Source organism: Protopterus annectens, chromosome 9.part0 (assembly GCF_019279795.1).
Source record: "Protopterus annectens isolate FY-2018-M chromosome 9.part0, PAN1.0, whole genome shotgun sequence".
In the NCBI taxonomy this organism is placed as follows: Eukaryota; Metazoa; Chordata; order Ceratodontiformes; family Protopteridae; genus Protopterus; species Protopterus annectens.
This window is the reverse complement of record NC_056743.1, coordinates 251198116-251211117: the sequence shown is the minus strand read 5'-3', so window position 1 is coordinate 251211117 and position 13002 is coordinate 251198116. Positions and strand designations below refer to the sequence as shown.

At 43.6% G+C, this 13002-nt stretch overlaps 1 protein-coding gene across 4 annotated transcripts in view; it reads right to left on the bottom strand.

Moving 5' to 3' along the window:
- TRAF6 (TNF receptor associated factor 6) overlaps positions 1-13002 on the bottom strand; it is a 482448-nt gene that overhangs the window by 377646 nt on the left and 91800 nt on the right. The window contains exon 2 of one of the 4 annotated variants that reach the window (XM_044082831.1): positions 3202-3279. The exons of the other annotated variants lie outside the window; for them this stretch is intronic. The gene's annotated coding sequence lies outside the window, so the exon portion shown is untranslated. The remainder of the gene's footprint in view (positions 1-3201; positions 3280-13002) is intronic. 4 annotated transcript variants of the gene reach the window in all.

The following is a 13002-nucleotide window of genomic DNA, read 5'->3' as shown; positions in this document are numbered from 1 at the left end:
GAAAGTCTCCGTTACTCCACTTTTGTTTTGTTTTTAATTTAAAAAAAAAAAAAAAAATTGGCTACTTTAGGAGTAGGAGAGAGTGAGAATTGGAGGAAATGCAAAGAAAACCAGGTACGTGTGTTTAGTTTTAAATAGCGTACCCAGTTTTCTTTGTACTTCTTCCATGCTGCCTCTCTGGTACGTCCTGACTATAGATTTATTTATTTATTTTTTTACCAAAAAGTTATGGAATGTACGACCGGAAAGAAGTCCGGGTGACCAGAACTTTTTCCGTTGGTATATTCTGGGATTTACAATAGGCATGTTGGTTGGGCTGGCCAATCAGCGTGCTCATTTTCGAATATTAATGGGCAGTCATTATATAACTGACATAGTATACCACTACTAACCCACATCTAAATCAAACAAAAGCAACACTGACACACACAAAATTTAAATACAAAACAGAAGTGGTACATACAACGGACAGCAAATAAACAGTAAAAGATGGTGTTCAGTTCAATAAATGAAAGCAAATGGTAAATACAGGTATACAGGATGAAAGTTAAGAGCAACTTTTACAGACATGGTGTTCAGCTACTTGCCAAATTACCTCTACCCCAAAACCATGTTAGAGCCAACTTGGGCTAACTACATGCTAACTGATTAACTGACAGACTAAGGAAAAAAGAAAGTAGTCGTCTTCTTTCGGTTTTTCCCGGTTAGGGGTCATCACAGCATATCATCTGTCCACTCATGACTGGCAGTGGAGTTTTACGGTGTCGAGTTGCCAGCCCGGCGCCCAACCTTCCACAGAAGGGGCACACATGCACACACTCCCACCTACGGCCAATTTAGAGTGTCCAATCCACCTACTGCATGTCTTTGGGATGTGGAAGGAAACCGGAGCACCTGGAGGAAATCCACATGACCACAGGGAGGACATGCAGATTCCGCACAGAAGGCACCCCAGCCGAGAATCGAACCGGAGAACCTCTTGCTGTGAGGTGGCAACACTAACCGCTGCACCACCGTGGCTGCCCGTAATTAACTTTTCTAATACATTATTCAAATCCCAAGGTGGGGACACTCATTTTCTTGGAAATTTAAATGTGAAGAACTCCCATAGGTTCATAGGATGACACTAGGCTATTGGCCCAGAGGCCCTTATACACCTAGCCAAGAATTTCACCCATGTTCCCACAAAGTCGGCACCTGTTTGCCCTGTCCAGCAGGGACACAGATGGGATCCCAGGGGTATAGCTTCTGTTTCCCATCCAGTCGTCCAGGTTCTTCTTAAAGAGGGCTAGTGAGGTACTCTGCTTGATATGGAGAGGAAATCTATTTAACAGATGGGGGGAGTCATTGGGACACAAACCTATCCTGGCAACAAGTTCTATTAATGTCACAGACGAGGTTGAGACCTTGCATGAGGGTTGTGGGAGTGGAGTTTGACTTCCAGATATGTAGCAACTCCATCAAGGTAGAGTCTGAGATGGCCTTGTATGCCACACACAGGTCACCTCTAAGCAGTCTGTACGAGACTGAGTACAGGGACAGGACATTTAGCCTATCTGTATAGGATAGGTGTTGGGAGACCCTGGATTTTCCTGGTCAGGAACCTCTGTAGTCTCTCCAACTGCTGCATGTGCTTGGCAAGGTACATGCCGAAGGAGGCATTATACTCGATAATGGGTCTGATAAGGGAGGAGTAAAGGGATGTTATGACCTCCTTGTTCCTAGATGAAATACCCTTACTTATGGAGGTGGGCCAAGTAGAAAGCCTTCTGTACAACGGAGCCAATGTGGTGGTCAAAAGTCAGGTTGCTATCAACCTGGGTGCCCAAGTCCCTCACAATTGATTGCATGCTTAGTATGTTGTTATTAATGTGATACTTAGTGGGGACACCATTTTCCCCAAAGGGGACAATGACGCATTTCTTGGCATTCAGTTTGAGGCCATGCTTCTGAGTCATTAGTTGTTTAAGGACCTCTTGGAGGATGTTCACATCATTAGGGGAATTTATGTCAGTGCCCAGCTTGCAGTCATCTGCAAACTTGTCATCCACAGACCACTGGTTTAGGCTTGCACCTCAGAAAAGTATCCCTCAAACAGCAAAGGCCTCAAGACTGATCCTTGGGGTATGCCACTTGTTATGGGTCTACTACTAGAGGTGGCTTCCCATATTTTGACTGAGTGGGATCAATCAGTGAGCCAGGTAGCTACCCATCTGTTAACATATGGGTTGGTGCCTAGCTGTGAGAGTTTATCTATTTATCTATTATGCCAGAGTGGGGAATAGTGCCATGAGAAAGACTTTGACTTGTCTTGATTAGAGTTAGAAAAAGGAGGACAGCAGAAAAATCAGTAAGATGCACTTGACAGAAGTGAAGGATAAGGCAGACTTAAGCAATTTGCAGAAATAACGAGGGACCAGGGAGCACCCTGCACACTGGGGGTCCTGTGCTCTACTTTGACACCATAAGGAAAACCTTTTCCACCTCGATATACGACCTTTCTGGTGTTAGGTTTCAAAGCTTCATGGCACCTTCCTCTTGCCTGAGAGCCAGATAAACAGTGTTAGGGTGCCAAAGGCTTCAGAGCTTTTTTTGCCTCAAGAAAAGAAAATAAAGCACTGAAAGTTAAATGTTACCAAAAGAAAACAAAACACATACATATGTAAATGTATCCAAAGCAGTATGTACTTCCAAATCATGGCAATACACCTAAAACAGAACATGAGGAATGGAGAAAGGGGAAAACTACTGCATCAGTTATATATTAGTACATCTACTATTATGTTATATTTACTTACACAACTGTACTACGTTCAAACTTTTGATCACTGTTGCAGTAGTGTAAGCTGTATGGGTAGTTACCAAAGTTTAGGATAATCTAGTGAGGTGGAAGGAATTTAAGAATCCCAAAGCCCACAGAGAACAGCCCTAGCATAGCCTTCTGGACATGAAAAAAGGAATTCAGACTGTAATGCTTTAGGAACATATGCACAGACTATCACCAAGTCACTGCTTCTAGAATACTTCGAGTCGACCCTTTCCAAAAAGCCAGCAAAGAATCCAATAGTCTGGGAAAATGGCCCTAACCCTGCATGGAGGTGTCATGTTATGGTGACAACTGCAGAAAGAGAGCATGAGAACACCATACAGAAAATATCTGCCTTGACAATGTTTTCTTTGAAGATGAGAAAAAAGGATAACCAATCAGCCTTCCTGAAGGACTTCTTTTTTTCTGTCCGCAACGTGCCTTTGCTGCCTGTGGATATAGGATTCCAGCACCTAAAAAAAAAAAAAGAAAGGGATATCCTCAAATGATATATAACACCACACAGTAAAAAATAATCCAGAAAACGACTCAGCCAGTAAATCCAATAGATTTATTTTCTTAACAGACTTCTCTTCTCAAATGATGCCTGAATACAAAGAAAAGAGAATTGGCTTAAATAATTGGTTGAATACTGACAGCGTTACAGTGGGATCCAGTATGTGCCAAGCATGACAGCAGATACTTGACAATCTACCTTGTTTCGCCAAGGATGGCCTGCACCTCTCGTTCCAAAGCTTTTGTTGCCCACAGTACATTTTTTACATCCAAGTCCTAAAAACTGGATCACATTAAAGGTGACACTCCTCAGTGGCAGAAGTTAGTCCAATAAACTGTACGATTCTGAGGTACTTCTGCATGCGGAAAGTATCCATGACTATGTTGTTACTGAAATCTGGTTCCCTTTCTATACAACGGTTTTCAAATTTTCATGTCTTCAGACCCTACAGCAACTGTGATGGACTTCCCTGGTTTTATCAAGGAACGTTACCAGTGAGTAGATTCTCTACGGTTCACAAACTGGACTCACCGAAGGATTAAGGATCCATTGATAGTTTGTTGCATAACCACCCGCCCCCAGATTACCTTGCAAGACTCCTCAGTGCTCTAAATGATCTCCCCATAACCAAAAACTTCCTTATTGAAGGGTAAAGTCATCTAAAATAAACCGAAAATATGGCAACCACAGCCTACCCTGATGAAATATAAAACTTCACTTATTACTACACCCTCCCTTGGCCTTAATACAGCAGCAAGCTTCACCAAGGAATTTCAGCCTATTTGGAAAAAATTGCACAGAGATTGCAGTCCCTATCAAAAGAAAAACTTAATTTAGTACATCTAAACCCCTCTTTGAAGACATCAAAAGCATTAAAAAAATGAACACTTAGTTCCTTCCACACAAGGAGCTCATGAACTTAGCCTGGCTTCTGAACCCAAAGGAGAATTAGAAAAACAAAAGTTATGTACTCATCATAACTACATATCTGCATTGTCCTATTTTCATCTAGTTTAGCAGATGGGTCTCGGATCCACTCTCAGCACTTCCAAATGCGTGGAACCAGGGCTCCAATTTCTCCCCTGCCAGTAATTCCTCTCTGCTTCTCCTTGAATACCATAGATTAAGTTTGCCCAACATACATGTGATACAGTATTGAAAACTATGCTTGAACTCTGTCTTCATAAAAGTATCATAGGTTCATAGGTTAGTACTAGGCTAACTGCTCTTGCGAGCCATTTTAAGCCTAGCCAATTATCCCTTGTGAGATTCAAACCCTGCACCTTGTGTTTGTAAGGCAAACACCTTAACCATTAGGCCACCCTCCCAACCCTTATCCAATATACGAAAAATAGACAACCAGCTGAAGTTTACTCCCCGCTCTGCGAGGTACAACAACTTACAACTTGGAAGGAGGTAGGGCTGCTGAACCATATGAAAACAGGACAAGAGTGATCTATCGTTATGGTGAGAACATAACTTTCATATGCAACATTGTCCTGTTTACATCCGATTCAACAGATGGGACAGATTCCCTAGCTATCAATTTCCTGGTTAGCATGAAGGAAGGACATTCCTCAGCACAGTAGAGTCAAAAGAGGTGTACGGTTCTGGATAGTACATCCAGTTTATGAGCCACACAAGAGTGCCCATGTTTCAAGCTGCACAAATCTCAACTGGCAGATTTTACTGAAAGATTGAAGCTGTCACCAATCTTGTTGAATGAGCCACTAGAGAATGGTAAACCCAGTTTGTTATGAACAAATAAAATGCAGCTAACACAGCCATCTTGAAAGGGTGACTTTGGAGCACCCCGATTTGACTTTGGGAAAAGGCAATAAACAACTGATTTGATTTTCTGAAGACTTTTGTCCTGTGGAGATAAAATGTAAGTGGTCCATATACGTCAAGCAAATGAAGTCTATATTCTCCTTTGTTAGGGAACTTTGGGAAAACTGGAAGATGTATGCATCAATTGAGGTCAGATTTGGATGCCACTTGAAACAGAATCTTTCATTTATTGTTAAAGAAAGATTCTGTTTAAAGAGACTATCCTTATACAATATCAAATAAGGTTTGCGAGAATGAGTTTCTAATTCCGAGATTCTCTTGGCTGAAGTAACACGGAAAATAGTCTTCGTACTGGCAGTATTTTACGGTCTGCTGAGGTGGCTGGCACAAAAGAGAATCGTACAAGAGCCTGCAACATTACTGTAATGTCCCAAAGTGGAACTAGATCTCTGATCAGAAGTCTAAGAAGAAAAGTTCCCTTGAGGAAATCTTCAAAAACCTTCAGACGGGATAGGGGTATCTGATTATGGTCAGTGTTAAACGTTGGCATTGTTGCTAACTGTACTGAGACTAGAACCTTTATGAAACAATTCTGACAAAAAATCCAAAATAAAGGGAAAGGGGTAGAGCAAGAATGCAAGCTTTTTTCTAAAGCCCAGAATGATTTACTTAAACCTTCCTAGTGTTAGATTTTTGAGAGACTTCATCAAATCCAGGATTTTGCCAATGGTGACTTCTACAAAGGGGACCTCAGGAAAAAATCCCTTCTTCCAAATCTGTCTTCCATGACAGATTCTGGAGATGAACCATTACTTTCTCTCTCACAAGTCTGCTTCATACGATCAGAGATTGGAGTGTCTCAGACAACTGATCCCAAATCAAACTGGGAGCTCAGAGCAAGCACATTCTCGAAACCTTTGGAAGCTGACTGTGGAGGTAGACACAGAAAAAGAATGAGGCTCAGACAGCTCCAAGCATGGAGGAGGAACCCCTTGTCTGGTAGCAAGGCAGCTCTTTAAAGCCTGAATGCCAAGCCAGAAATCGGAATCAAGGAGGATTCTTGAGGAGCAGGGGCCAAGAGAACTCCTCTGACACCGACTATGTCCAAGATCTGAAGCAGACATGACAGCCGAGCTATCTAGCACCACTGCCCAAAGAGGTAGGGACAGAGCCAAAAGTTTTGAAATCTATCTGTACGCCACTGCAGCTCCAATGCTTCATCTCAGATTCCCTTCATAATCCACAAAGGTCAGAGCCAAAAAAGAGTGGGGTAATCAGAGGAAGATCTACTGGCACCAACGTAGATAATACAGATATCTGATCCAGATATCATTGGATCCAGGGACTGCGGATCAGAGGGTTTGATCAAAAACAGAGTTCCTGAAAGAAGTCATAGAACTTTCTCGGGTCGATCTGCAGAGATAACACTAGGATGAACCAATTGAATCGGCTGTTGAAGAAATCTCTGCATCATCCTAGTGACAGACTACAGTAAGGCTCCTCAAAGAATGGGTAGATCTCGCTGAAGGACTCTACTGAGGAAGCCCTCAATCTTTTTTTCTGCAAGATTGGAGAATGTAGCTGTGGGCTAATCAGGTCTGGGAACAACAGCAGAGTAGGTGAAGGATCAGATCAGACCTGTCTTAGGATCCTATGGCTTCAACACTGTCAGGTCAGTGACCACTTATGAGATTTCTGACTCTTCCCAGGAGTCTTGCTACCCTGAGATTTTTGCTACTCGTTGTCCTTGTCCTTCAACTGATTTTTCAACCACTTGAGAGATAATCAAATCGAAAAACCAATCCTTGCTGAGAAGGTAGCAAACTTCAAAATCAGTTGTCCTTGCAGCTTAGTAAGCCCCTTATGTCCAAAAAAGGCATGTGCCTCATAATTAGTGTTCAAGTGGGCCACCCCCCAGACAAACATATGGGTGTGTCCAAATGGGCCAACCCCCAGGAAAACATATGGGTGTGTGTATGCTTTTTTTTTTTTTTTTTTTACCAAACATAAAACTACAAGGATTGAACCCAATAGAGTCTATCTACTGAAGTACAAATACAACTATAAAAAAGGATTACAGTTTAGAACCTAACTAGGATAGGGAAATGTACAGAAAATAGAAGTTATGTTCTTACCATAACGTTCCATGTTAGTTGTCTTCTTCTCGCCTTCTTCTTGCTGGATGGGTTCGGAGCCGACCTCGGCTCCGACTCGGCCACTCTAAAAGCTCGAGAGTTGGTTCCACCGGCTCGAGGCTCCCCTTATATCCCACAATGCTAGGCGAGAGTTACCTCAGATCTCGTTTGTAAGCTAATCCCAGCTTATAACAGAAACAGTATAACTGTAAAACAGAATCCACCTCTAACAACAGGAAGAAAGAAGGGTGACCTACATCCTGAAACAAGAAATATGCATAATAGCATATGACTAAGAAAGAGGTGGTAGAAAGAGAGGTCACGATCACAACTCCTCTAGGTCTGTCCAGGCCAGGGGGAAGGAGGGTGGGACGCGAGAAGACAACTAACATGGAACGTTATGGTAAGAACATAACTTCTATATGTTAAGTTGTCTATCTCGCCTTCATTCTTGCTGGATGGGACCGCGTCCCTAGCACCTTGTCCCGGGTGGCCTAACGGAACAGACTCCTGAGAACAGTGGAACCAAAATTAGCTCTATGCCTAGAAGCTAAATCCAACTTATAATGGGAAATAAAAGTGTGAGGAGTAGCCCAAGTAGCCGCTGCACAAATGGTGTCAATAGGCAGTCTGTCTTGGAAGGCTAGAGAAGTAGCCAAAGCTCTGGTGCAATGGGCTTTAGGTTTATTAGGCAGTTTTTGGTGTCTAATCTCATAAACAAGGGTAATCAGAGATGTTAGCCATCTGGATAATGATACCTTTGAAACTGGAAGTCCCTTTCTGCTTTCCGCATAGGAGACAAACAGCTGATCAGATTTCCTGAATTGTTTCGTCCTGTCCAAGTAGTACCTTAATTGACGATGAACATCCAGGCAGTGTAATTTTTGTTCAGACCTATTTGAATACTCTGGGAAAAAGACAGGGAGGTCAATGCTTTGGTTTAGATTTGATGTTGAAACCACCTTAGGCAAAAAGGACGGGTTAGTTCGTAAGGAAACTCTGTCCTTATGGAACAAAAGATAAGGAGAACGACAACTGAGTGCTTGAAGTTCTGAAATTCTTCTAGCTGATGTGATAGCCACCAGAAAGAGAGTTTTCCATGATAATAATTTCAAGGAACATGAAGCTGCAGGTTCGAAAGGGGAAAGGATCAAGGAAGCAAGAACTAAATTTAGGTCCCAAGGAGAAGGAGGATTTCTTATAGGAGGTCTGAGAAGAAAAACTCCTTTCAAAAAGGCTTTGCAAAGTTTGTGGGACATTAGGGCAGATTCAGAAATGCCCACATGAAAATTAGAAATAGCTGCCAATTGAACCTTAAGAGTAGATGGAGATGAACCTGCATGGAAGAGTTCAGCAAGAAAATCAAGGACTAGTTGGATGGAAGCGGTGAAAGGATCTATGTCCTTTCCTTGTGCCCAATATGAGAAGCGTTTCCACTTACTCAAATAAATCTTTCAGGTGGAAGATTTATGGGAAGCTATCAATATATCTCTAACCGAGTGAGATAAATGAGGAAGCCTGGCTACGGTTGGAACTGGAGGAACCAAGCAGTGAGGTTCAGAGAGGGGAGGGAGCGATGAAACTGACCCGATTGGTGGATCAAAAGATCTGGAACTAGGTCCAGACTCCACGTCGCTCAAGAGAAAGGATGTAGAAAGGGGAACCACACTTGTCGAGGCCAGTAAGGAGCAATGAGGATCAATGAGGCCTTCTGAGCGATAGCTTTCTGTATTACTTGAGAGATCAGAGGGAAAGGAGGAAATGCATACAGAAGTCCCGGGGCCAAACTTGGACTAGAGCGTCCCTGTTGGGTTGGCCTGGTAAAGGGAATAGAGTGAAGTATTCTCTGCACTTGCTGTTTTGGGGAGTAGCAAAAAGATCGCAGCAAGGCTGACCCCACTTGAGAAATATCTCTCTCACTACAGAGTCTTTCAGAGACCACTCGTGAGGCATGAGTATAGCTCTGCTCAACTTGTCCGCAATGTGATTGGACTTCCGGGGATGTGCGTTGCTATCAGAAAATGCTGAGAAGAAATCGCCCATTGCCACAGTCTGAGTGCTTCTCGACACAGGGGTATGATCTGGTTCCGCCTTGTTTGTTGATGTACCACACTACAGACATGTTGTCTGTCTGGATTGCAATCGTTCCTAAGGGAAGAGAGTCTTGAAGGGCTTGCAACGCTAAAAGCACTGCTCTCATCTCCAGAACATTTATGTGCAAGTGGCATTCGTTTGGTTGCCATGTGCCCTGGACTGTCCTGCCCTGATAATGCCCCCCCACCCGATCAGGGAGGCATCCGTTGTCAGAGTAGCAACCGGAGGAGGTGGAACAAATGGTCTTCCCGACAGGAGGTGGGGAAGACATCCACCACATGAGATGCTTTTTGCATGCTTGCGTGATCATAATGGTGTGAGACATTGGAAGTTCCTGGTATGACCATTGAGAAAAAAGCATCCACTGAAGGATCCGCATGTGGTATCTGGCCAATGGGAGGAGAGGTATGGCCGCTGCCATGATTCCCAACACCTTTAGAACTAACCTGGCTTTGGCTCTGTTGTTGTTGAGAAGAAGTGACACCAATTTGTGAATGTCTGATATCCTTTGGTTCGTTAGCGTTGCAGACATATTTATAGTATCTAAATTTGCGCCTATGTAGGTAATAGTACGACAAGGCGACAAAACAGACTTTTCGCAATTTATTGAAATACCCAGTTTTTGACAAACGCGAAAAGTATAATCTCTGGCCATCAAAAGGAGATGCTTGGTGGGAGCTGTGAGAAGCCAGTCGTCCAAATATGGAAACACCTGGAATCCTTGTCGTCTCAGGTGAGAAGCTACCACTGCCATGCATTTGGTAAACACCCGGGGGGCAGTGGTGAGACCAAAGGGCAGGGCCCTGAACTGAAAATGACTGGTTCCCAGCCTGAAGGGGAGGAATCTTCTGGGGCGTCTGTTCATTTTTATGTGATAGTACGCATCCCGAAGGTCTATGGAGCACATCCAGTTTCCTTTGCCCAAAAGGGGAAGAATGGATTGCAGCGTGACCATCGAAATCTTGTTTTCTTGACTGATTTGTTCAAGACACTGAGATCCAAAATCGGTCTCCAGTCCCCTGTTTTCTTTGGAACTAAAAAGAACCTTGAGTAGATTCCGGATCCTTGTTGGTCTGCTGGCACTGACTGAATTGCTCTTTTGCAAGCAGTTTTGAAATTTCCAAAGCTGCTATATCCCTTTGAGCGGTGGAACATCTGGAAGGGATTTTTGACTGATTTGGAAAAGCGAAGAAAGGGGATAGAATAGCCTTCGAAATGATGGACTGTACCCATTTGTCTTGAGTCAGGGATAGCCAGGCTTCTGGGTACAGTGACAATCTTCCCCGACTGCCTCCGAAGATGGGCAGTCGGGCAACACCTCAGGGATGCTGAAAGGGCTTGTCAGGAAAGGCTTCCCGATTGCCCTGGTTCTGCTTGGACCCCCTGCCCCTAGGGCGGCGTCTACCATTGTTATTCCCACCTCTGCCTTTGGTAGGAAAACGACTCTGTGCGTCAGGCGAAGTCCCTTGAGATTGTTTACGGAACCACATCTTCCCACCCTTCTGGCCTTTGGGGTAAGGCCTAGAAGGAGTCGAAAAGTACAGTTTTGTACCTACCATAAATGTAGATGTTCGAGGATTCCCTTGCTGCAGTCCTGACAATTGGGTATAGTCCGCGTCCCAGTCGGCCCGAATACCAGAGTATAAGGCTGGCGTCGGTCATGGCGCCTTAGACTGGCGTCAGTACGTCAGGGTACTAATGCGCATGACCGGCGTCATTTCCTCAGTCTTTTCTTGCCCCAGATGTCAGGAGACCCAAAAAGACAAGTCCCAAAAACAACCTGCACCAAAAAACATGTACAATATATACAGTAATATATACGAAAAATATAAGCATGTAAACTCACCTACACAACCACCCTGAAACACAGAGGGGAAGGAGGGAGGGTAAATTGGACTGCAGCAAGGGAATCCTCGAACATCTACATTTATGGTAGGTACAAAACTGTACTATGTTCTTCGTCTTCCCTTGCTGCAGTCCTGACAATTGGGTAGAATCCCAAAGCAGAGGTAAGGGAGGCTGGCAAATTATAAAGTAGCAGGAGCTGACAACATGCCTTGTAAAACAGCTGTGGCAAACCCAGCTCTAGTCTTAGAGTATATAGGCAGGTGATAATGCCTAGAGAAAGTATGCACTGAACTCCAAGTAGCTGCTTCCAGAATATCCTTAGTTGCCACCCCCCTTAGAAATGCTGTTGAAGTGGCAGTAGCCCTAGTGGAATGAGGCCTAATCCCAGCTGGAACATCTTTGCCATGATGGGAATAACAAAATGCAATGCAAAAGCCAATCCACCTAGAAATAGTTTGTTTTGACACAGGCTTGCCCTGTGAACTCAAAGCAAAAGAAACAAGTAACTGCTGAGACTGCCTAAAATCTTTAGTCCTGCTCAAATAATAACGCAATTGCCTGTGTACATCTAAAGTGTGCAAAATCTTTTCCCCTTTATTTTGAGGATCTGCAAAAACGTAGGCAAATGAATAGTTTGGTTTAAAGCCACACTAGAAACCACCTTAGGCATAAAGGAAGGATTAGTGCGTAATGATACCCTGTCCTTATGGAAAATCAAAAGGGCTCTACTGCCATAAGGGCCTGCAACTCAGACACCCTTCTTGCAGAAGTAATAGCCAACAGAAAAGCAGTCTTCCATGACAAATATTTCAATTCAGCAGTAGCTGCAGGCTCAAAAGGTTGTAGAGTAAGTTTTTCCAACACAAAATTGAGATCCCAAGCAGGAGTAGGAGCTCTCGTGGGGGTCTTATATTCTTTGCCCTCTAAGAAACTGCTTGAACAAAGGATGCGAAAACAAAGGTGGGTCACAATCATAGTGAGCTGAAATTGCTGCAGCATGAATCTTTATGGAAGAGAAGGACAAACCTTTGTCCAATAATTCAGTAAGATATTGAAGAGCCACACTCAAATTAGGCTCTGAAATCTCCAAATTCTTTGCTGTACTCCAAAATAAAAATCTCTTCCATTTTTCTCGTACACTCTCCTAGTACTAGGCCTTCTAGCTTCCATAATCACATTTAAAACTTGTTGAGGAAGCTGAGACCTACCATGCTTCAACACAGAATATGCCAAGCTGTGAGATGAAGAGATTGAAGCTTGACATTGAGCAGATGACCGTCCTTCTGAGATAACAGATGAGGAATCAGAGGTAAAGGCCATGGAGGCTTCTTTACAAGACTCCTTAGAAGTGGGTACCAGTGTTGCCGAGGCCAATCTGGAGCTATCAAAATCATCCTTGGCCTGTCCTGTCTGACCTTTAGTAATACCTTTGGAAGAAGAGGTAGAGGTGGAAAGGCATAGACATGAAGGTTTTTCCAACTGAAAGACAGAGCATCCACTTTCCAAGCTGTGTGATGAAACCCCTTTGTGCAATACTTTGGCAGCTGGTGGTTTAGTGGAGAAGCGAACAGATCTATGTCTGGAGTTCCCCATGACACTGTCAATTTCTGAAATACATGAAGATCCAGTTTCCACTCGTGGGGATCCATGATTTGTCTGCTTAATACATCTGCTAGGGAGTTCTGTGCTCCTGGCAGAAACCTTGCCTGAAGAGTCAGTTGCAGGCTTAACGCGGTCTCCCATAAAATCATTGCTTGCCTGCATAGAGGATAAGAATGTGTTCCCCCTTGCTTGTTGATGTACCACATGAC